Source organism: Astatotilapia calliptera, chromosome 23 (genome assembly GCF_900246225.1).
Source record: "Astatotilapia calliptera chromosome 23, fAstCal1.2, whole genome shotgun sequence".
Taxonomy (NCBI): domain Eukaryota; kingdom Metazoa; phylum Chordata; class Actinopteri; order Cichliformes; family Cichlidae; genus Astatotilapia; species Astatotilapia calliptera.
In genome coordinates this window covers 38,838,878-38,863,075 of record NC_039323.1, presented here as the reverse complement: position 1 = coordinate 38,863,075, position 24,198 = coordinate 38,838,878, and the positions used below count along the sequence as shown (strand labels likewise).

Sequence of the window (24,198 nt, the reverse complement as noted above, 5' to 3'; positions counted from 1 at the left end):
CAAATCACTTTTATTGTCACATCACATGTGCAGGTACACTGGTACAGCACATGTGAGTGAAATTCTTGTGTACAAGCTTCACAAGCAACAGAGGCGTGCAAAATACAATACAATAACGTAAGAACAAACAAAATATAAGAATGGGTAAATCTGAGGATTATAACAATAAATATATGTACAAATATAAAGTGTATGCACATTACTGAATATGTATAGTATATATGTATATCTACGTGTGTGCATGTACATACATATATATATAAAATTAAATAAAAATAAAATACACAGAGGTCGTAATTGATTATTTTAATTGAAAAACGTGTTTGAGGCTTTTGGAAATATTCATAACTTATCTGAAATGCAAACTGCAGTGCTTTAGATACAGTCATTGTTTACATAGAGTACATGATTAGGTTAATGTTTTGCAGTGGGATTGCGTAATGTTCTCCCGCTAGGTGGCAGCCAAGCTTTGCTCAGTGGTTTCTTGATTGTATTTTTCTTTTTCTCAATGAGCTCATCCATGTGCCAGTAATAAGTGGCACATGCCTTCTATCAAGAAAGAGAAGGCAACCCTTGGACAATCCATAGCCAAGACTAATTTTAGCACAACCTTCCTGACTAAGTGGATCCACTTTTTTTGTAAAGTTTTTAAAGTTTCTTTAAAAAGCGAGGTTTGTCTTACTGGAGAAAATGTTCTGCAATACAGTGTCACAGACTCACACTGGCTATCGGCTCTGGGAAGTCATAATGACTCAATACGGGCCTGAGACTGACTTTTATAAAAAACAAAAAAGCAACATAACTTCTTGCTTTCTTTCTCTTTTTGTTTTCCGTCATGCATAAAGACGCCTGTCAAATCACACTTATTGCGGTATTAAACGTAGAAACCACTCAGTTTATCACACAGCGCCCCTAGTGGTCTGAGCCTGCCTCGCCCTGCCATCACAGGGCTGCAGCAGAGTGCACAGCTGTGGACGGCGGGTCTGCAGCGAGTCCTGCATCTGTCTCTGAGCCCGCATAACTCCCCTCACCGTGAATCCTGTGATGACCCAAAGGTGAGAGGTAAGCTCGCGCTTCCATTAACATTGTTTTCTTTTTTTGTTCCATTTTTAAACTTTATTTCATAGACAAGCTCGTGGAATTCATCAGCCCGTCTGTGGTTAATGCGTTGAACGAATTAGCGCCGAACTCCATTTACAAATGTAAAATTTGTATTGCCTGGAAAGCTGGAAAGCATATTTCAGTTTAAAACCGTGAAGTATCCTTTAGTTGGAGTTCCCCCTCAAATTCGGCTCTAATATTTTCTTATTTAAATCACATGTTGGAAGCATTAAGTACTAAAGCTTTGAAGTTGACAGTTTGATGAAATTATTTGTTCTGTAAGTCAGAACTTCTTAACACTGCATCACGTGCTGTGAATGCATTTTAATATCTTTAGAAAGATTAGTAAAATTAGACAGTGTCGTCGGTGCAGGATTTATTTGTAACCGGTTAACCAAACTTTAGAAGTAGACTACATTCCTGGTGGACTGATGTGCAACGGTAAAGCTACAGTGACTGTACTGCAAGTGGATAACATGATGGATTGGCTTCACATCAGCCCGTAATTTTCCTCCAGGTGTTCAGTCAGTATACACCTCGGACTGTGAACCTGGTGCCTGTAGATGATATAGTGAGTGAATATTTTCCTTTTAGGACACTGACAAATGGGTTTTGCTTCAGAGTGTATCCAGCTTTCTGAAAGTAGTTGATTTGTGCAAAAGTACCCGCCAAACAAACTGCAGACAACTGCAAACCACTGCAAAGATACATTAAAACAACTTTTGTAGCACCGTCTTGGGCGGAGAGCACACCATGACTTCCGTCTTCCCTGCACTATTGCTGTTGTTGTTGTTGTTGCTGTCATTGAAGATGGGGCAGAAACACAAGGTGGTTATTGTATTGTTATTGTTATAAGGTCAGGTTATAGGACTGCTTTTTTTTTTTAAAAATTTGCACAATATCTCTAAAACTTCTGTTTCAGAGTGATGCTGAAAAACTTGTTCATGTGCCTGATTCTGCCAATGGTTTCTTCCTGTTAAAAGGGAGTTTTTGCTTCCCACTGTCACCAAGCGTTTGCTCCTAGGGGGTTGTCTGATTGTTGGGGTTTTCTCTGTGTTATTGTAGGGTCTTTACCTTACAATACAAAGCACGTTGAGGCAACTGTTGTTGTGATTTGGAGCTATGAATAAAACTGAATTGAACTGAATTGAAGAGATCCATGTGATAGAAGAAGGAAAAAAGGCCGAGAACTTAACAGATATTTCCTTCAGACAGACTGTTCAGACTCTAAGTTTACCATACTTTAACTGGTAAACATGAACGTGCTGCTATCATTATTATGATTATTCCTCGGTTAAATGTGTGACTGACAGCAGGCAGTGGAGTCAAACATGTCAAATCTATGACAAGCTTTACAGTTAGACTGTGCAGGAAGTATTAAATGTGTTTATTCCTATATAATACTCAAATAAATAACAGTTTTAGTTGCAATTAATTTTTCTTTCTGCCTCAGCACTAAATAGAGACAGGGCTTCTCAGAGCCCTGACTATATGCAACAGCCCTTCTGCTGCTAATGTATAACCCCTGAAATGGAAGTGGCATTCAGTCATTAAACTGGATTCCTGAATGTGTTACCCACAGACCTCCACAGTGTCATGAGGTTGGGCTGGAGTGGAAAAAGAGCAAATGAGCAAGTTTATTCCCGAGGCCCTGATGGACAGACTGAGACTGTGTCTGTGTGCCTAACCTTTATTTATTTAAATAACCTTGGTACAAATCTCTGCATTTTGTGCCTTGCATTGTAGGACAATGGTGGTAATTATGAGGAAGAGCAGAAAGCTTTCTGGAAATGAAAAGCAGCGACCTTCGGATGGCATGTGAATTTTGGTAAGAGATTTCGTGCCGCTGTGCGAGATGCTTACCCTCCCGAAGTTTACCCGATAAACAGCAAAAAAAAAGTTTGCAGCTGCTAAAACCATCTCTCATTTTTGCATTTCTATTTCTGCACAAGTAAATAAACAAGATATGAAGAGTAAACATGATATTTTAAAAGCTGCCAGACTCTAGTTTTGACAGAACAAGACCAGCTGCATGCTATAGGTTGGACCCAAACATGACTTATGCAAATCTACATGTTTGAGATCTGATTTTAGCAAATTTCCCATAATGTTGCTCAGTGACTCACCGTAAGTGTCTGTGGGCTTCTTCTCTAACCTCTAAACTGGACCTAGCCCCTGTTTCTTCTTGTGTGTGTGAGTCTTTTTTTTATAGCTCCAGTAGAAAGGTAAACCTCAGTGACTGCAGGGTTTTCGAAAATCAACACAGCCAGTGTTTAAAGCGGAACGAACTGAATGTTTGAAGTGTTTAACATCAATATTTCTTTGTGACACGCAGACGTGCTTCACAGTGGAGCCCTATGTGCTGCACAAGGAGTCCATTGAAGGCGGTGACGTGGGTGGTGGTGGCGCTGGTTTTGGGGGTTAAGAGTTGTTGGGCTACCACTGTAGCCCTCCTCTGCAGCTGGTCTGTGATTAATGGAGCCCATTGGGGATTGGCTGGTGTGTTTGGATTAATTGATTGTGACAATATTAGAGTGTTGATATTGTGATATTCAGTAATAATATTTGCTAATAAGTTTGGAGGAAATGTGATCATAGGCAAATTTAGTTTTGCTCCGTGATAGATTTCTTATCAACAAAATGGTCAATAAGTTGATTTTGAACATAACTCGCAGTTTAATTGACACTGAAAATAATGCTTTCTAATACCTCAGACAAGCTGCGGGACAGATGTCAGTGTGCATGACTGGAAAATAAGTTTGCTAGTTCAAGTCTGAGCTGCTGAAGTTGATTTTACTAAATGTAACCAACGCCAAGATCTAATTTCCAAGAGTTCATCTACAAGTGCCACAAGTCACATAAACACAGGAGTGGATAACGAGTGCATAAAAGCAAATTGATTCAGAAACACAAGTTTAAAAAAGTTGTGTAATATTTAAACAAAAACTTACATTTTCTGAGATTAACTTCGCAAATTCACAAAGAAAAAAAGTCCTGGAGCTGCCCTGATATTAATGTGGTGCAAAAATGTAATATTGTCTAATATTATGAAGTTAAAATATGAGCAAATAATACAAAATCAATTTGTAAGAAGAGAATCTGAAAATATTCTGAGATTAAAGACACAAAAACATGGTAAAAATTGGTTTTTTATTTTGTTATCGAACCATTTTTCTTGACTTCACAAGCGCAGATGACGCCTCTAAAAGGGGACGTCAGAAATATTTTGACATGATGATGCCAGAATTTCCAAATATGGGATAAATAAAGTACTTCTAAACTTATGAGCGCATATTTATCCAACAGTAAACAGAGTGGCACTTATATCCTACTCAGTTTGAGCATTCAAAGTCTCATTCACCCAAGCTTTTATCGAACATTCACACACGCACACGCACACACGCACACACACACACACACACACACACACACACACACACACACACACACTCAGATGGATGCATCTAGGGCAGGGGTAGGCAACTCCTGGCCTCAAGTGCCGGTGTCCTGCATGTTTTAGATATCACCCTGTGTCCACATACCTGAATCAAATCATTAGTTCATTCCCAGGTCTCTGGAGAACTTCAAGACATGTTGAGGAGGTAATTTAGCCGTTTGAATCAGCTGTGTTGGATCAAGGACACATCTAAAACCTGCAGGACACTGGCCCTCGAGGCTGGAGTTCAACACCTGTGGTCTATGGTAATGTAATAAATTGTATAAGCCTGTATCTCGTATTAAGTGAACAGTTATGTATACTCTCCGGTAGGGCAGGGCAATATGGCCAAAAATATTTATCATGATATATATTATCATTACTCTATAATGTTCCGAGCTGGTTGTTTTTCACCGGTGCTGCTTCGGCTTGCGCTGAGGCTCCCCTGCCGCCTCACCGTGCCTGCAATCTTTCAGCCTCAGCGCTGACAGGAGGGGCAGCAAAAACACAGCCGGAGGAGGTCATCCTGAAGTTTGCACAGGAGCGAGCCATTCATCCTCTCAGGGGGTGGGGTGGTGGTGGTGGTGGTAGTGGTGGGGGGTTTGGTTCTCCGCTGTGGTGAGACTGAGGCTGGGAGAGATGAATATCCTGCCCTGTTAAAGTTGGGGATGAGACTGGACAGTGTTATTTGTCTCTTAGGCTCCGCCAGGCCCACGAGAAGCTAAACGAGCCTGTCGTTTTTCAGTGTGTTTGATTTATCGGTGCCATTAATTTCTGAGCAGGAGGTCACCCCTTCGCCTTATCAGATTGGCAGCCACTTGTACAGCCGCGCCTGGCTGCTGTTTCTGTCAACAGTGTGAGGAGCTGTCATATTTCCTGCTTGCTGGCTTGACAGATATGATGGTGTGCATCCATAGGAGAGCTATTTGATCTTAGTCCGTCATACAGCCCGCTGATCAGGCTCATTACAGCCAGAAGATTTCTGTATTTATCATTTTAACGACAGAAACAGTATTTGCGATCATTTATGCCTTTTTGCATTCCATTTATTAGTCCTTAAATTTCATGATGCACTTAGATATGCCCAGAATTTTTATGGTGGGTGAGTTTCGGCCTTTCCTGTACTCAGCAGTGGTCAGTGGCAGCACGGTGCAAGCTGTCCATAGCATGCCAGCAGCTGTGTTCGCTTGCTTAAGCAAATATCACACATGTATAAGGAAGCAAAAAACCTTTCAGGAATGACAGAAAGAATGTGATTATGCTTCTAAGTTTGAAGGAACCTGGACGGGCAAAGATCATAAAGCACACAGCGGTGGAGAGTGGAACATCAAAGATATTAGATGTAAATTAATACAACAGAAAGATTGGACTGCATTGCCATTTCTAAGGTTGTAATTTAAAGACGCCGCGTGTTGAATTGGAAAATGTATATCTTATTTCCTGCACTGGATGTAGATTTCTGCATTTTTATTCAAACAAATACCCTTACCTCTTTTTATTTCTTTGAGTATTTCCCAGTAAAGACACAAGCAAATACACACACACACGCAGCATACTGATTTTCCCCATTCAAAAATGCCATTAAAATGCCGGGATCTCTCAAATATATTGAGTCTCATATCACCGAGAAGCCTCAGTCTCTCTAGATGCAACATATTTACAATTCTTCCCATCCAAAGCTCAAATGTGAGTGCAGAGTCTTTTTTTTCCCACCCGACTGTCGTACTATTAACTTTCTTGCAATTGCCATTCCAAAGTGGATTGCAATCTGTTCATACTTATTAACACACGTCAAATCACTGGTCACCCCAAGGATAGCTGTAAATGCGTCTGGTTCCCAGCTCTTTCCAAATGCTTCAGAGTAACAGTAAAAATGCTCTTCCAATAACTACATGACCAGAAAGAATAAGTCAAATTACCAGTGGTGGATTTGCATTGATGACAGACAGGTGGAATATCAGGGGAGAGAGTGTGTAGCTGATAGTCTATGGCAGGGGTGTCGAACTCCAGGCCTCGAGGGCCGGTGTCCTGCAGGTTTTAGATCTCACCCTGGGTCAACACACCTGAATCACATGATTAGTTAATTACCAGCCCTCTGGAGAACTTCAAGACATGTTGAGGAGGTAATTTAGCCATTTAAATCAGCTGTGATGGATCAAGGACACATCTAAAACCTGCAGGACACTGGCCCTCGAGGCTGGAGTTCAACACCTGTGGTCTATGGTAATGTAATAAATTGTATAAGCCTGTATCTCGTATTAAGTGAACAGTTATGTATACTCTCCGGTAGGGCAGGGCAATATGGCCAAAAATATTTATCATGATATATATTTAAAAATTTGTGATAACAAGATAACTGACGATACAATTGACTTCTCTTTCCACATGCTGAATGAGCATCATATCCCTGGCTAAACAATGCATCACTGCATTAGTTAGTTCCTCCCAGCGTTTACTACTTTTGTCATTAGAGATGCAGTAGGACTGGGCAATATGACCCAAAATTCATATCTCGATATTCTTTAGCTGGATGGCGATATACGATATATATCTCAATATTTTTTAAAGCCATAAAGTAAGAACAAAAAGAGAGTTCTTAGTCACACTGTGTCCCAAATCTCACACAGGCACATTTATTAACATACAGCATAGATGTACAAGAAAAAATTACTCAGAAATAAATGATCAGCATTTATTAAATAATAATGCTCCATAAATAAAAGAAAACAATGTTGTTTTTGTGCATAACAAAGAGCTCACAATTGTGCAGTCAAAATGTAAAGTAACAGACGCTGAGCATAATAACAAGCAGCTGCTCTGTTCCCAGGTTCTACTGCGTGACTGACAGCCTGGAGTTTGAAATCCTCTTTGTAACCGTGTCTCTGAACAGGTGCCATTTATGGTCCTTATACACACAGTAAGGTAATATTACGTTGAAGCAGAGTACGTATCACTCCGCGAGGCTCCTTGGTAGCTATAATGCTCCAACAGTCCTTTAAGCAGTGCAGCTTTCGTAGCTTACCAAAGTCGTACCAAAACACTTTTTGAAAGGTTTCTGAGCACTGTGTACCACATAAAATCGGTTTGCGGTCAGTAAGCACAACAAGAATTCATACATAAGGCACACTGTCGACATTTTGAGAAAATGAAAGGATTTTAGGTGTCAACGCGTTAGCCCGGTTAGCTTGTTAACACGTTGACGCCGTTCAGCCTCATGCACGGGGCGATGCGCGGTAACTCGTTAACAGATATTTGCCCCGTTAATGTAGTTATGGCGTTAACGTCACGCTGACAGCACTAAAATAGTAATCTCCAAATGTTTTCTTTTTACCGACCAGCTCCTCTGTGATAGCTGCCGTGTCCATCTTGTCGTTGCCTGCAGGTGAAGCGATGGGGGCGGAGGAGCTGTGTTCAGTGAAGGAGAGAGGCGAGGCAGAGTAACGTTGCGTAGAGACACAGTGGACGAAAGAGAGGAAAACTTGCGGCTCCACAAGTATAGTTATAACGTAACGTAGACTACATCGATATATAAACGATATTGTCACATCTCATATCTCGTATAAAACTGTGTCGATATATTTAAAAACTCGATATATTGCCCAGTCCTAGCGTGCAGCTATTTAAAGCTACGCCAATTGTTTGTTGAGTCAGCTTCTTTGGTCTCACCACCGTGCTAGTTGAAGCGGACGTTTCTTCACGTGCTGAAACAGCTTTGCTGTACTCCAACAAGTGCTTCTGGTTCGAATGATGAAATAGGTTTGTGGTGTTTCCTCCCTTTGCCCCCATGGACCGCTTCCATGTTCTACAAAATTTTTTGCTTTGGTGGGTGTCTGACGGATGAAAACCAAACCAGTTCCAAACCACTGAAGTTGCAGCATTTTTACAAACCAATTTTGGTTCATCTGATTCATTCGACAATCCGCTTTCGCCCTTCTCATTCTCCGTCGCCGCCATGCCTGTTCGCCATGTGCATATAAGCGTATGAAAACAAAGGCACTGCGCATGCATGTTTTACCCATATTCTAGCATGATATTTCATTTTCTTATCGTTGCCTAACATTATACCGGTATTACTGTGAAAGGTATAATATGGCCCAGCCCTACTCTCCGGACATTCCTCCGACCCCTCATTGCTTACTTCCATGTTCATTTGATCTGCCAAAGGCATGTGTAATTACCAGGTATCCACTAGTGATACTCTGGTATTGATCTGATACCAAGTTACTGTCTAACTAACAAGTAACTAACAAAAAAGGTTCAGATATTTTTCACAGAGTGTGTTCAGGGTATGATAAGCATCAATCTAATCGCACTGGTATCAATCTGATACCAGTGACAACAAGATACCAGTGGTATCGACTAGGGCTGGGCTATATCATACCATTCACGCTAATACCGGTGTAATTTTGGGCAACGATAAGAAAATGAAATATCGTGATAGAATATGGGTAAAACGTGCATGCGCAGTGCCTGTGTTTACATACGCACATGGCGGTGACGCAGAATGAGAAGAGCGAAAGCGGATCGTTAAATGAAACGGATGAACCAGAATTGGTTTGTAAAAATGCTGCAACTTCAGTTTGGCTTTCGTCCGTCAGATACACAACAAAGCACTATTTTTGGTAGAGCATGCTAGCGGGCCGTTGTTATTACCATGTTTTTTGGAAAATACGGCACACTTAAAATCAATCCTTTGATTTTTCTGAAAATTGACAGTGGTTGTAAATAGAAAATAAAAGTCTAATGATACTGTAAAGATACTGCTTTCTATAATCCTGTGTGCCTTATGTATGAATTCTGGTTGTGTTTACTGACCTCGAAACAATTTTATGTACACGGCGCTCGAAAATCTGTCAAATGTTTTAGTACGACTTTGCTGAGCTACGAAGCCGCACCGCTTGATGGATTGTTGGAGCATTACGGCTATCGTAGGCAGGCGTCTCGCGGAGTGATACGTACTGTGCTTCAACATAATATTACCGTATTGTGTGTGTATAACCTCTTTTTAAGTTTAGTGGATATTATACATGGTTATGCTGAGGATATGTCGGCCAATTTCCACTGGAAATGACTTTTGGTTAAACTGTCAGCGAGGAATTTGCACTGTTACGTTTTTATATAACTTTAATGCACATAAAAAACAGCTGCTTGTTTAAGTGAAAATACATTGATGGGGTTTTTTGCACTAATAAACTTGTGGAGTTGTAAAGTGTTTTGTCTAGTGTCAATTATATCGTCAGTTATATCGTTATCGCAAATTTTCAAATGTATATCGTGATAAATATTTTTGGTCATATCGCCCTGCTCTAGTATCGACTATCAATATTTGGATTGATCCACCCGCCTCTAACATCCACTGGATGAAGTTTCTGTAAAGCCTGATGGGAAAACCAGGCTGGCTCACAGCTGTCAATATTAAATTTATTCACTGCATCAAGAGTTAAAGAGTTAGACGCATGTTTTCTGACATGATCTCTAATTATTCTACAGCTAACACAAAAATCCACAGCTAGTTTCTTTAGGGTATTTAAAGTATTCGTATTCAGTTGTAAAAGTACTCGTGCTTGTGTTTGAACTTTTTTGCCCTTAATGGGTCACAGTCAGTTAAATTTATTAGCGGATGTTATCACAGTTTTCTGCTGGGCATCGGGTCTCTCAAGAGGGAAGTCTGAATTTCTTTGTTTAGGCAAACGAAATGTTTGTCTGAACTAATGGAATTTGGTGTTGACTCTGTCTCCTGATTCATTTACACATCGGTGCTACTGCAGCTGTGTTCAACCAACACCAAGTCTTACTTTAGTATCCAGATGATTTCAGATGTAGCTGAGAGCACTTAACCTCTTTTTTGTCTGCCTTTGTGCCTGCTGATTAAAGCGTAAATAGTTAGTTTGAGAGTTCGTGCATCACTGTGTTTTAATTCTTAGCACTAATGTTAAAGGTTTTGCCATAAACACAACATTTTCTTTTACTTCAGAATGCTTCTCAGATAGAAGTGACATTTTCCTATCATCCATTATCTATCTGCTGCTGATTGTTTTTGCCACACTATATAATATAGCAAACCCAGCAACACTTGGTGCGTGTTTAAGGTGGTTTCAAACCATGTTAAAATGCTCAAATTTACAGCAATAAAAGGGCATTTTTTAAATAACTTATCCACCTTCATAACTGAGTTACGGGTGTGGTCACTGGAAGTCTCACTCCATCTGTCTTGTAACTCAAGCTTCGCTGTTAGCGTTTTGGTAGTACCAGGGACGTGTTAGTCCCTCCCTGTGGTGGCCTTTCTCATGGTTATAAGAGTGTGAAAGAGAAAGCGAAAGTTAAATGTTAAACCACCCCTCCACCTCCACCAAAAAAAACAAATAATTCAGTACACAATCCTTTTTTTATATTGTTTTTTGTCAATTGCCTTTATTTGATAATGATAGTAGCGACAGACAGGAAAGTGAAGAAAGTGGCAGGGCAAAGCTCCACAGGTTAGATTGGAACCTAGGTTGCTGCTGTCTGGAAATTGAGCACTTGGTTACCTGCTCACCCTTTATGTGCAGCTTTTTTCATCTGATTTCCGTGCTTATGTTTTGCTGCTCTCCTCTGCTCGCTGTTTCACCACGTGTATCTCCTCTGCTCCACTGAGCACACATGAAAGAGGGCAAAGGAGAGAAGTGCAACTTATCTCTTGAGCACTCCTAGTGTTTTAAGTGCTCAAAAGGGCTTTGAGTGCTCAGTTAAAGGAAAGAAGAGCTTTGTAAGTACCAGTCCATTTACTATTGATCACGATGGTGGGCTCACGCACAGCTTTCTCATTGCTTGTTTTGTCCTTTTAATGTATTTTTCCAATACTAACTGGGAATCATGATTTTCACCAGCTTTTGAGTTATTTGTGCTTGTGTGATAAGATGATCGATTGATTTGGCGTATGGCTGCTTGGATCCAAAGCCAGCCCCTTTAGCTCAAGATTAAAGGTGTCCCCTTAAATGCCATTTGCTTTAGCTTGAGATTATAGACTGAATAAAACATGCACGTAGCTTCCAAGTCTGAAAAGTGAAGCCAAAGTGGAATCTGCCTTAAAACCAGAGGACAGTGTTTCTGGTTGGTCCACTGCTGAACAAAACATCAAGTACATTTTGTAAATTATGGTTATTACTAGAGCCAGAAAGGAGGTTTATCCCGGGCATGCTCATTGGCTAACGACGTGCCCATCGCAAATCAAGCGGCGTTTTCATTTTCACAGTCAGCTTCAAAAAGCTTAAACACTCCCCGCTGTTGTTAATCAACAGGTGACACCACAGTGATGATGTCTATATTTTATATACACTCTATGCTCAAGATGCTAGCTCTGATTATTCTTTAGGACTCATAAAAAGGTGTCGGTCAGCAGTTACTTTGCCTGCTAATCAGCTACTCTTCATCAGTGCATCAGTCTGAGGTGACTATAAGTGAATAACAGGACATGTCGATAAGTCATCAGTCTTAAATGCAGTGCAAAAGCACAGCAATACTGAGCTTGTAACAAACCACAACTAATTCAAACGCTCAAGCTGGCTCCCGCCATACTGTGACCTAATTCTTTAACAGAATCTAAAACTGGATCTCACACGGGGCAGAACATCTCTGTCTATTGAGTTAACAGTTTGCTCTGCACAGATAGAAATTCTTTGCCCCCCTCCCTTATTTTCCCCATCACAAACACACACACACACTCACACACCCCTTTACCTCCCCTCACCTCCCTGCACACTCTCTGGTCAGCGTGCCACTGTGTGCCGATGTGTAACAAGTTCTCCCTCTCTTGTTTTTCATACCTTCCTTTCTCTCTCTCTCTCTCTGTCTCTCTGTCTCGCTCTCTCCCACCATGTGAAGCGCCGGGATCTGTGCCACGCTCGTTCATCTGCCGAATCTGTCTGGTGCTGATGGTGAACTAGTAAGTTTATTTTCTTCTGTGTGATATTTGTGCGGCGTGTGTGCGTTGCTTTCACATATCCCATGCGGAGATTGGCTGCATCAGTGCAACTGCTTATTCTTTTGTGTTGTCCTGTCCATTCTGTCTTTGTGTCTACTTTTTTCTGCCTGTTTTTTTCCTTCTGCCTGCCTGTCAGTTTTCGTGTCACTGCAGGCTCATTTCTTCTCTAATCATCTATAATATGACCCTTCACCTACCCCTCCTCTTTTTCCCCCTCGCTCGTCTTCAGCGTACATCACCCTAGCTGTGACTTTGGAGACTACATGTGGGGATGTGTTTGTGTAACGTGTAGTGGATGTTTCCTTTGTTCTGGTTAAAGCATAAGTGCTAAAACTGACAGAGGAATGGGGTGGAGAGAAGCATGGGAGACAGAGGAAACTCCCAGCCCTGGATCAATACTCCTAGTCTGGGTTATTATGTCTGAATGTGTGCGTGGGTTTTTTTTTTTCCCCACTTCAGTAATGAAGCCTTTCTGAAGCAAAAGCCACATGTTGCACGTGTGCAAGTGTAATGTTCCTGTTTGATGTTTTCCCACAGAGCAGCATGCTTATTTATTTCTATTTTTAAAATTGCAAAGAGTCGCCTTTTACTCTTCAATTAATTACTGACATCATGCTGTAATCTAGTTAATCACAGCACCAACAGTTTGCTGATTAATGTCTTCGGGGTGTTTTTACACTATGAGCATGATTTATGGAAATTAGTCGTTGGTGGAAAATAGTAGCCATGATCATTTTTTCTGGTGGGTTATAAGGACCAGGTCTTATGAGATTTTTCATGACAGCAGCATCGGTTATGTGCAGTGGATTAGTAATTAAAATGCTCAGACTGTCAGCCACCCAAGAAATTCAAAACCCAAGACAATCATATTTGGAATGATAATATTAACTCAGTTTGTATTTGCCGTGCACAGTTTTGGGGAGTAAGACATTTACGAGTCATTTTAATCAGTTACTATGAATGAAATTAAAGCTGATAATCGGAAGGTTGCCCATTCGGACAGTCTCGGCCGTTGTGTTCTTGGGCAAGACACTTCACCTACCGCCTACTGGTGTTGGCCAGAGGGGCCGATGGCGTGATATGGCAGCCTCGCTTCTGTCAGTCTGCCCCAGGGCAGCTGTGGCTACAACTGTAGCTGCCTCCACCAGTGTATGAATGTGAGAGTGAATGAATAGTGGCATTGTAAAGTGCTTTATTATTATTAGTAAAGGGCTTATATGTAGAACACAGTAGCCTTGACAATATAGGGCTTTTAGGACCAATATCAGAAGTTGGTGATTTAAAAGTCAGATATAACAGGCAATTCTGTAGGTCACATGAAACACAAACAGATTTCCCTAAAATTATTGTGTAGTTATTTATTTATTTACTCGTTTAGGAGTTCAGCATGTCTCTCTGCAGACTGTAGGGAGTTACAGGCTGCCCGTCTACCTGCAGAGATCGTCTCTTCTCAGATGGAGGCAGTGTCCCAAGTTTGTGGTACAACAAGGGCTACTCTTGCTTGTGCTGTTGTTGTACCATTGGTCAGCCATGGAGAAGAGCAAGGTTATAACGAACAAAGTCAAACCCGTCTTTGATGTTTTTTCACGCTTCTCCTGTCACTCCTTTGGCTTGTCAACCAATCAGCTTTTGACTGACATAGAGTTGAGCTACTCAAGCGTTACACTCTGCCCAACTCTGGTCAGATGATCTGGTTATTGTGTTTGTGGCGTTCCAATCACGTGTGTTACCAACAGGGTAGTTCTCAGAGTGCCCTCTGGTGGACAAACTATGCAACATCAATCCTCATAATATGGTTAAAGTTTCTTATATCTCTTCTTTACTTTTTAAATTTCATTTCATTTGTTGGCTAATATCGGCCCATTCATTCAAGACATAAAATTAATTTCGTTATTTTACATCTTTTGACCATAAAGGCTGGCTGTCCTTTGGTATTTCGTGACAGCATGAATAAGAATTTTTTTGGGGAAAAATTTGAGTGGATTGGGATTTTTATTAGTTTGCCAACATATCGTTGTGCACCATCTGTCGTCTACCAGTCAAATCACTAGGCATTGCTTGGAAGAGTCTGACAGTAGTTTGTTTTGACTGCACTTATGGCCATGTCTTGATGCATTCTCAATCATCCAGGAAAGTAAATCTCCAAAAGTTGATTCTGTTCATCCGGACGTAGCGTTTTCGTCACTCATCCAGGTGACTTCTTCAGTCTCAGCTGACTGCAGGTTTCCCCAATCTTATAAACAGTACGTTTGCATAATGACTGAAATCAGCCCACTGAAAGAACAATGGCCTGGGAGGTCAGTTCCTTAATCTTGATTATGCAAATCGTCATGACCATTGATCAACAACCACTGATCAAAGACCACTGATCAATGGCCATGAGCACCATTCACAGATAGTTGGGGAATGGCTACAATCACAGCATTGTAAGATGGCGAAAGATGTACCCTTAGGCCCGTCCTCGATTCAGAGATGGTCTTTCCCTTTTCACTTAAGTCAACTTTTGGAGACTTATGGCCATGGTGTCTACAATTCCTACTACTACTACCAGTACTGTACAAATCTCCTCCAACCAGGCCAGAAATAGTATAATAACAACAACTATAGCTCTGTGACCAGCAGTCTGCTTCAGTCCTGGTAGACCTGTTGGGCAAGATTGGTTTTCAGTGCTGGAAGTTCACCAAAAAATGTTCTTTCTGAAATTCTTTCTGAATTTTTTCTATGCCTGAATACTGCTCTTTGTTCCTTCACATACTGAACAGTATGTGAAGGAACTCTTAATACAGATTAGAGAGGTGTGGATTGATCTCTATGATTTGTTTTGGCAGCTGCACTTTGTAATCTAAACCGTGTTAGCACTTGAGTTTAAAGTTCATCTTGGCGGATCAGATCAAAAGTGGACAGTGGTCAATACAAATGTAAACAAGCGCTAAGACTCTTTAATACCAAATGTTAAAACACTCATAAAGGATGTGTACAATTTAACACATCGGCGTTGTCTGCGCTCTTATAACATGTGAATTAATGTATTTCTGTTCTTTATGGGAGGACTTTTGTTGAATGCATCCATCTTCTGCCTTCCAAATTCAGGGTGTCCCAGAGGTCACAGAGCAAGAGGCAGGGTACACCCTGGCCAGCTCACCACTTTGTCACAGGCCTAACAAAGACGCCCACATTCAAGCCTAGATGTAATTTAGAATCACAAATTGACTTAACATGCAGCTGAATACCCCAGTTGTGCGGTGGTTAGCACTCATGGCACAGTTTGGCACCTTTGTAAACCATCTCCTCCATATCAAGAGTGTTTGTAGCTTCTGCACAGCTCCTTAAATATTGATTATCAGTCTTGCCTTGAAGTGAAACACAACTACTGTCTTTTAAAAATTTTAGATCAATGCAAGCATTAGAGCGCAGCTCCGTCTCTGCATCATCCACTCTGAGATAATCATTAGCAGTCATGCATACTACATGAACTGTTACTAACGTTTTTGCCATTCAGAGCTAAGTAAGTAAAAATACATCTGTTGATAGAGCAGATGACATTAGGGTTGGCATTAAAGTAGCTATAGGCTGTAAATTAACCAATTATTGATATAAACATCTTGATCAGTGACACCACAACTCTTCAACAACTGCTTAATGGATAAAACTAAAAGTTTGATGCATAAAAATGTTAAATAAATTGTTGTTGTGGTACCGTTCAAGCGTAGCTAAGGCCATTGGATGTTTGTTTTTTGTGATTTTTCCATCACCCTGGCTTCACATTGAAATTCATGTTACAGGGAATGAGCTGTCCAACCAGTAATCTTCAATCATGTCTACTGACAGAGCGGCTCCCTTCAAGTGGGGCAGCGGGTATTGACAGAGAGTGATTGCAGCTGTACGTGTTTGGTTATACATCCCAGTCGTGTCATCTGGCAAAAAAGCAAAGCGAAAGAAATGGAGATCATGATAAGAGGACGGAGGGAGACGGGGAGGAGCGAGGAGAGAGATAGGAAGAGAGGGATCAGTGCAGCTGTGTGCCTCTTTAGGATTCCTGCTCTCTACCTCCTCTCGCCCGGGCCAAACCGGCATCATTAGGTTTGGCAAATTACCCGGGCGGCCATTGTGGCGCAGCCATGGCACGTTAGTGTGTCTTTTTAACTGTGGCTAAACTCAGTCTATTCACTTGTAAAAGAGAGCAGCCATTGGCAGATAGTTGGCAGGTTGCACAGAGAGGCCATTCACCCCGGTAGGAAGGAGCTGAGAACACTGCCTCGGAAATGGTCCTCTCTGAATATTTTGATGGAGGGACTTTGGGTGCCCTCTCAGTGTCCATTTGCTCCAGCTAACAAATCTCCATCAACTGACTTCATTGGTAATCAATATCAGTGCTCCTTATAGGTGAGGGCGAGCAGGAGCTGCGGTCAGAAAGAGAATTTTAGCAATTTGATTCAGTGTTGTTTTGATGTTGTCTTTTCTTCCTTTTTTTACTCAAGGAGGAATTTGGAGTTTGGAATCCAGTTTTTTTTTTGTAGTGGGGTGTAGTGGGGTGGGGGGTTGGTGTTCACTCTGTCTTTTCATGATAGTTGGACGCTGTCCAAAAACTCGGGTGGAGAGAGTTTAGACAAGAGGCTGATATACAAGGGTCAGATGCTGGACTCCCTCCTTTTATTTTTGATGCCACGCAGGAACAAATTATAGGGCTTCTGAATGAAGAAATAATTACTCGTTATTAATTTCGCTGTCATAGAGTTCCTCCGTGAAGAGGACATGTCTGGATTTTAATGAAGCACACTTAACACGCGCACCCAGTGTTGTCGGGTGCTCGGTTTGTAGCTGGTGTGGCGGAAGTGCTAAAAAGCAGTTTCAAGGTCTTCTGTAGTGCGTCTTTTTGTAGGCAGATCACGACATGGATAATTACCTATAATAGCTGTTTTGCAAGAAATGAGGGAAGAGCTTACTCATGCTGACAGAAAAGGAAACGGCCCCTTCACAGTTGCCGAGCTGACGTATTAAAGCTTAATAACCTGCCGGTCACATGGCTCACAAAAGAGGTTCATCCATGCCTTGTTTTTTTACTTAGAGTCAACTCAAGCCCTCGGACCACACTCCATAAAGGGGCCATCTCTTTGGCCTCTATCAGAGTCCTCCTAAGTTCTCTGGGATACGCTTGTTTAGTTCTTCTAAGAGGAAAAAGTCAAAGTGAGCTTGCATGGTTCCTCAAATAGAGGCGGGGGGAAGTTCCATGTTTCTTAAATTTTGCATGAACATCACTGTGAATCACTCTGGCATCAGCAGAAGTAGTTGACACTCAGAGACAGAAAAAAAGTTGTTGTCAAGAAATCTCACAAACTTGAAGGAAAAAAAAAAGCAGCAGGGAAAGAGTCCAGAAAGAAAAATGGAGGATTTGACAAAGGCCTCTGCTGTGTGAAGTTTGTACAACTGTGACAAAGTGCTGCAGAGGCACTGCTGCTCTGTCCAAACACTTGTCAGTGTGTCACTACACACATTTCCACTTAAATGTTAAACCAGGGGAGAAACGTCAGCGGCTTCTACTTGTGTAGCTGTAGCGTGTAAGGGGAAGGAGAACAGGGGGGAAAAAGCTTTTTTTTATATACTTTTCCTGACTTTTCTAAGGAGTGGATGGATCATTTTTACATGTTCAAACAACCAACAACGAAAGAAAACAAACTGTCTGGCTTCTGAAGACATGACACAGCCTCTTTTTGAAGGTTTGTAATAATGCCCTGTGTGGGTCACTTCTGCAAAGTTGTTGATCCCCCCCCCTTCTCATGGCTTACAGGTTGCATTTATACAAGTACCTGTTGCAGTAAATGAAAGAAATCTGTCAACACAACACTTTGATGTTAAATTACTTTACTTAATTGGGGGGGGGGGGTGTCTTTATCAGTAGGAAAACTTAAAAAAAAAGCATAGTCAAAGTCTGAAATTTAGCCTCCTTCACATTTAGAAGGAATTTATTTCCAACATTTTTCACTCTGAACATGGCATGGTCATTCTGAGTATGAGTGGGAGGTCTCTGGGTGAAAATGCCTTGCTGATGTCAGAGGTCAGAGGAGAGTAGCCAGACTGCTTTAACCTGAAAGGAAAGCAACAGTAACTCAAATAACCTAGAGCTGCGCGATTGTGATTATCACTATTATTCTGATTGATATTAAGATTACAGTTAAGTTTAGTTATTTATCCTTTCATTTTAATGACAGAAATGTTTTAATTGTACTGTTATGTAAACACTGCTTTCACATTCATGTTCCTCTACGATCCTGCTGATGTACAATACCAAAATTATGTAAATACAATTAACTTTACTAAAACTTAACATGAAATTAAATCAGCAAAGCACTACTTTCATTTTTACATTGTGCTGCACTTCTTGGTTAGTCAGTTAGTTAAAACACCTTCACAAAATCCCATTTTTACTTGACCTGCACTGATGATTGAGTGCATCCTAGAAGCAAAATATAAAGTCTTCCACTCCATTTTTTTTCCAAACCATTATGATAGTTTGTGTACAATGTCGGTTTTGCCAATTTAGAAAATTAATTGCATGAGGGGAAAACATCTTTTGTCCACGATGATCCTTCATTACTCACCATGTTTAGTGGACACATATCTTTGGCCAAAAAGCATGCGATTGCCTTGATGATTTCAATAGGTCTTTGTGTGCTGGACGGATATGCAGACACGCATACAGGCTCGCTTTTATGGACGCCTGAGTGCACGGCGGATGATTCACTTTTGCAAATATTGCGTTGTTTCTCTTGTCCTTCATGCGTTAATAATCCTGCAGTTTGTGGTGCATTTTCAAGCAGTTGTAATAAATTATCGTGCAGACGCTGTAACTTATTATTAGTTAACATCACTTGCCCTAAATCCAAAGTATTTCCAAACGTGTGATGATTTGCTCTGAGGGACAAGCTCTTGGTCTTCTGCTGTGCCAGACATTTGATTTTTGTTGTGTATCTGTCTGTTAATGTTGCGGTACTCATCTAGACTACAGCAGAAGAAAAGGAAACTGAGGCTACAGTTTGCACGGTCTCACCAGAATTGGACAACAGAAGATTGGAAAAATGTTGCTTGGTCTGCTTTGACATTTGGACGGTAGACTCAAACAAACGAAAGCATGGATCCATCCTTCTATCAGTGCTGTAATGGTGCATGGGCACACTCTAACCGAGCACTGTTTATCCACCACAACCTGTTTGAGTATTGTTGCTGATCATCACTTTATGACCACAGGGTACCCATCTTCTGATGGCTGGAAGCACCTCAAAAGCTCAAATCACCTGTTGAACATGACAATGAGTTCACTGCACATCAATGGCCTTCATACTCCTGACACACACCAGCTCTCAATCCAGTAGAGCACCTTTTGGATGTGGTAGAATGGGGGATTCCCATCATGGACGTGCAGCCAACAAATAAGCAGCACCTGTGTGATGCTGCTGTGTTAATATGGAGTGTTTCCAGCACCTTGTTGAATCTGTGCCGTGAAGAATTAAGTTTGTTCTGGAACCAACAGTGGTAAGAGTGTGACTCCAACCAAGATATACCGATTAAAGTGGCCTGCATATATCATGATAGATTTTAATATAAGAATCAAACTATCTGTACTGCAGGAAAAGTTCAAGCACATTTAAGCTCTGTATTGACTCTGAGTGCCATTTGGTGTGAATGTGTAAGGGGAATTAGTTTAACCTTTTTTGCCAAGTAAAGCTGTTTTTTTTTTTTTTTAGCTTAAGAAACTTCTACAACTCAAGTGCGGCAATAAATGTCAAAGTAAATTACAATGGCAGATAAAGAGTCTATATATGGGCACAGATGTGAAAGTGGAAGGTAGCCATGAGCTGATTCTGTTTGCAGGGTTGGTTTACATCGCAGGACGTGATGGACAACAGACCCGTCTCCCAGGCTAGTGCTGCTAATGACTCTGAGGCCACTTGTAGTGACTACTTTGGTCAGGAGAAGTTACTTTCAAAGTCACATTTGCTAGTAACGAGCACAATCCTTAACCGCTTGTTTGGATCCATATAGATGCTCACGTGATAACACAGTAAATGCTTAATTGCATTGCTGTGTGTCTCCTTTAAATATTTAACAGATGCAATTTCATTCAGTCTTGCCTCAACAAGCTGCAGAACAATCAGTACAGTAGTTTGCAATTGTGAAACAATTCCAGAGCAAATCTAATCTACCAAAACATCTATGTTTAAAAGGCATCCCAATAAAATGAAAAGCATACAGAAAAAATATTCAGCCTTAAATACTGCTGCAAAATTTGAGTAGAGGTTACAGTTTAATGTCTTTGTGTGAGGTTTTGGAGTTGCTGCAGGAACATGAAGTTATCTTCATGTTTCAGCAGACGCACAAGCATCTTAGATTTGTAGTGTGTAGTTTTGTCCGCAAGATGTTTGAATCAGCTTTCGCTGTTGCAGAGGAATCACATGGAGAGGCACCAGTGAAGTAGGAGAGACAAATTGGCAGGCAGCAGGGGTTTGAGTACACACCTGTCATGCTTAGCTGTGTTGATACAGGGCGGCCCAGTCCTCAGCTTTATTTACTGACATGGCCCTGCCTTAAAATCTTGGCCGTGTTGCTCCAGTGTGGTGGTCACATGTTCACTTTGTGTTCCCGGGTGATTATTTTTCCCCACACAGTCCAAACACGGACCGGTCACATGAATTGCAGACTCTGTGTTTCTAATCCCATCACAAGTTGTTATTTCTTTAAGGTGTTTTTCTATCGCAGCCAGCTACACAAGTGAATGAATGTTCAGACACGCTCCGTCTCTGGGAAAACAGCTCTCTGATTTTATTTTTGAAGCAATTTATTTCCAACTTTCTATAACAAATTCAAAGACTGTAGCTCAGGTCCGTCTGCCACTGTCGGGTCCATAATATTACATCGAATCACTCAAGCCACATTTAGAAGCATCACACGACCATCTACTTATTTTATGTGTAACATATGTCCTCTGTACTGATGCGGTCATTTGCTTACTTCAGATTTCAATTAAATTCAGCTAATCCAATGTTTTTTATATACTGCCAAATCACAACAGTCTCCTTAAGGCGCTTTATATTTATAAGGTAAAGACCCTGAAACAATACAGAAAAAACACCAACAGTCAGAGCACCCCCTATGAGCAAGCACTTGGCGACAGTGGGAAGGAAAACTACCATTTAAACAGGAAACCTCCTGCAGAACCAGGCTCAGGGAGGGGCAGCAATCTGCCCTACCTTTTTTTTCAGATTATATTAAATTCATATGACTTATGTTGAAACATTTCAGGAAAAAAAGTATTTTTTGTTTGTTTAGATACAGTATTGAATAAAAGCCTTTAGCCACCCCTCATTTCTACTCATTCCTTTATATTTTTCAGGAAAATTGGGGAAGAGGTGCCCTGATTTACTAAATATTACAGTATACATTTACAGTATATAAGACACAGAAGGAATCTGTACAGTCAATATTTGGTATGGCCACCTTTTGTAGCTGTCAAAATGTTGGTGCAGCAACAGTCTGTAACCTGGCAGTGCAAGGAATATAAGTTTCATTAGCAATGTGTTGTTATAGTTCACAAAGACGGTTGGACACACAGCAATGATGTTGGAGATTGCAATACTCAAATAAGACTAATGAAAGTCAACCAGCTGACAGCATCATACTGTAAAGCTTATATTCTACACAGTACTAAAAGTTTTGTTGTGGATACCAGCTTACTGTAAAACCTTCAGGGTATTTCTGGAAAGAACTTATCAAATTTCCCTGTTACAGGGTAAGATGTGTGAAAAGGACAAGTATAAAGGCACAGCCATACAGCTTTGGGGGGCAGTACTTAGAAATAGCGTTGGCGACAAGTGAACTTTCATGGTCATATTAGAGGTGACTACCTTCTCTCAGAAGCAAAGAAGGGAGCACAATGCTTTTGATAATGCACAGTTAAAAACATTCAAGAAAAACATCAGTGCAGATAGTTGGGCTCACAGTGTGTCTAAAGAGTTTGTGTGTTACTTGACTAAACTTAACCAAACCATAAAGAGGTCCTAGCACACTTTGTCATGTAGACAGAGGATGATGAATATGCGCTCTTTGTCTTTAACTAACGCTAATCACCAAGGGAGAGCCTGCGTCCACACATTTCCTACTGCCCCCGAAGAATCTGACTGACGTCCACTGTCGCTCCCCCTCGTTGAGCTGAATAGACAAATCCCAGAACATTAGGCCTCTCACTGGCCAGCCTTTGCGCGGTGAGAGGACCGTGGCCCCGTAACAAAGGCGAGGCCAGCGGTGGAGGCTCTGCTCCTGTCGCTTCATTAAGCAGCAATGTAAGACCCAGCAGGCTGAAAAACCTCTGCCTCCACACGTATTCAGTCCTCCCAGTGAGCAGTAGACAGGCAGACATTCACCGCCTCCATTCTTTGTAGTGCGTAGCAGCTGCACTGAAACTGGTTTAAGGGTTAAAGAAAAAGACGCCGCTGTGAATGGGCAAGAAATATGCTGCCCTGTAGTGTTGAGGATGTTCAAGTTTTCAATACATAGTTGGAACATTATGGCCTTTTCCATAAACTCATTTATCACTCAGCTCAGACATTTTCAGAGTCAAATTTGTGCTCTAGTCCCGCCTAACCCTCAGGCGACAGTGTAGCTAGATTCAGGCATTTCACGTGCTCTCATGGTGAAGGTGTCTCCTGTAGTCTTCAGCTACTTAAACGCTTGCTCACATCTGAATGGTTCACTGGCCAGTACAGGAGTGGAGCTTAAAACAGAAATTTATTAGATGATTCAAAAGACATTTTTTTCCATTTCAGAGCTCATACATAGAGTCATTTCACATGCAAAAACATTTAAAGGTCTTTATCCTTGTTTGCATCCACTTTTTTTTTAATTTAGCAAACTTTAAATATCTTGGTGAATGCATGCAGCCAATGAAAAGTGATAGTAACATCCTTTATTGGTGGGTGTCACTCTGTCCTGTCCTGCTCTGTTTCCAGTCTGTGAATTTCTAAATAAATGAGAAAATGTAGCCCCACAGAAGTGTGCGTGAAAACACAAAGACCCAACACATTTGGATTAGACGTTAGCCTGTAACTAACTTGCCAGCGTCAGTATGTATGCTACAGCTAGTATGTGGCTGCATTTACTCTACCAAACAGAGTATCTTGAACGCTGCCTCCCTCTGTGTGCTGCACGTGAGAAAGCAAAAGTCTGATACTTGTCTGACGCAGCTGGATGGAAATTTGTAAACTACATAAAAGAGCCTTTGATCTTTGTGCCTAAAGTCACCATCAGATCATCACCTTTGAGCAGATTCTGATTCATATAAAATGAATTCGACCCTTCATGTGGCACACCCTCCTGTTTGGCTCTGTGCCCGGGGCTCATCTCTGAATGGATCCCCTCAGTCAGAAAGAGGCACCCAAAGTTTGAGAGCTGGCGTTAGTGAAGATTGGCGGCTCTGGCCTTTTGAGGTGAATTAGCCATGACCGAGTCCTGCTGACACTGAGGCGATGGACACCAAAAGCAGACAGACTGAAAGTGAGGAGGAACAGCGGGGCCGGTCGACTGGCAAAATTAATTTAGATGAATGGGCAGGAGGACGGAGAGAAGAGAGTGTGTGCAAGTGTGAGCTATTACTGAGTGGATATGGATTTTTAGAGTCCAGCACTGATGTATTGAGTTTTCTAGAGTGATTATC

The 24,198-nt window shown here is 41.3% G+C and overlaps 1 protein-coding gene across 8 annotated transcripts in view; it reads left to right on the top strand.

The window, feature by feature from the left end:
- Positions 1 to 959: 959 nt before the first annotated feature.
- LOC113015987 (semaphorin-5B-like) overlaps positions 960 to 24,198 on the top strand; it is a 45,341-nt gene continuing 22,102 nt past the window's right edge. Inside the window, exons 1-3 of one of the 8 annotated variants that reach the window (XM_026158408.1) lie at positions 960 to 1,062; positions 2,848 to 2,929; positions 12,398 to 12,458. The gene's annotated coding sequence lies outside the window, so the exon portion shown is untranslated. Of the gene's footprint in view, positions 1,063 to 2,847; positions 2,930 to 4,737; positions 4,804 to 6,695; positions 6,761 to 12,397; positions 12,459 to 24,198 lie in introns of those variants that run through there. The other 7 variants (XM_026158411.1, XM_026158407.1, XM_026158410.1 and 4 more) reach the window with 7 other exon arrangements.